We start from the raw sequence: 1,494 nt of genomic DNA on the forward strand, positions 1-1,494 counted from the left end.
TGAAGGCTTCCAGGGATGGGGCATCCACAGCTTCTCTGGGCAGCCTGCTCCAGTGTCCCACTACCCTCATCAGAAAACATTTCTTCCTTATGTCCAGTGTAAACGTACCCTCTTGCAGTTTAAAACCTTTGCCCCTGGTTCTGTCACTACAGGCCCTGGCAAAAAGTCTCTGTCGGTGCTCCACCTCTCCTCCTGAGGCGCAATGCTGTGAACTCAGGAATTATCCTTCCACTTTATACGATACGATTAAAAGACTTTGCAAAGCTCACCTTTATTTATTGAAAGGCTTCAAAAATGTCTCCCTGGAGACTTCTCTTCTCCAGCCTGAACAACCCCAACTCTCTCAGCCTGTCCCCATAGTGGAGGGGCTCCATCCTCACATCACGTCTGTGGCCTCTTCTGGACCCACACCAACAGGTCCATGTCTTGTGCTGGGGATCCCAGAACTGGACCCAGCACTACAGGGAGGACTCATCAGAGTGGAGTAGAGGGGCAGCGTCCCCTCCCTTGGGCTGCTGGCCACACTGCTGGGGATGCAGCCCAGGACATGACTGGCTTTTGGGGCTGCGAGTGCACACTACCAGGTCATGTCCAGTTTGTCACCCACCAGTATCGCCAAGTCGCCCTTCACAGGGCTGGTCTCCATCCACCCATCCCCCAGTCTGTTACTGACACTGGGGATTGCCCTGACCCAGGTGTAGGACCTTGCACTTAACCTTGTTGAACTTCACGAAGGTCGCATGGGCCCACTCCTCCAGCCTGTCAAGGTCCCTCTGAACAGCATCCCACCTCTCCAGCATCTCCATCAATAATCCCTACCTTGCTGAGAGGGACCGTGCTCCGCCCCGCCCTGAATTGGAGTGAACCTGCTGGTGCCTGCCAGGATCTGCCCTGTGGGGAGCTGCGTGTCCCTCTCAGCTGTCATCCTTATCTCAAGGACAGCAGCCAAACCCCAGTGCAGGGAGCGGTGGCTTCCTCCAGCTTTGTGAGTCAGGCTGGTGCTTCCTGGGAGTTGCAGGGTTTTGGGTTCCACGAAGGCTTTTAATTGCATTGTAAAAGCGATGGTGATGTGCCTCAGCAGGGAGGTGGTGCAAAGTGCCGCGGTGCTTGGGGAGGGACTGGAGGCTTCAGCCTCTCCAGCTCCTCCAGCAGCTTTTTGCAGGCTGCAGCACTATGCGATAGGATTTCTAACTTGCGTGTTTTCCGTGGTCTTGTGGTAGATACTCAGTAGATGTAGTGGTGGTTCCTTCCTTCTCACTGGGTTTCTGCTTGCTCTGCAAGCAGGTAGCTCACACATCTTGCACTGAGGTGCTGTAGATACTGAAATGCCTGGTGGGCTTTGTCAATGCAGGGAGACCACTAGAAGCACCCCCTGAACATGAAAACCAGGTAACAAGAGGGCAGAGAGATAGGCTTTAAGGTTTTGGGAGGGTGAATATCCCCACTCTGGCTTGCAGGGAGAACCCAGTGGCAGGGCAGATGGCTGTGTCTTTG

General features: G+C 54.5%; 1 protein-coding gene across 1 annotated transcript in view; it reads left to right on the forward strand.

Moving 5' to 3' along the window:
* The window catches only part of LAMC2 (laminin, gamma 2), a gene marked incomplete at its 5' end in the record, with an annotated part of 14,305 nt that overhangs the window by 1,023 nt on the left and 11,788 nt on the right, over positions 1 to 1,494 (forward strand). The gene's annotated exons all lie outside the window — the stretch shown is intronic.

The sequence above is a fragment of the Buceros rhinoceros genome, unplaced genomic scaffold, assembly GCF_000710305.1.
Source record: "Buceros rhinoceros silvestris isolate BGI_N320 unplaced genomic scaffold, ASM71030v1 scaffold15067, whole genome shotgun sequence".
Classification (NCBI taxonomy): Eukaryota; Metazoa; Chordata; class Aves; order Bucerotiformes; family Bucerotidae; genus Buceros; species Buceros rhinoceros.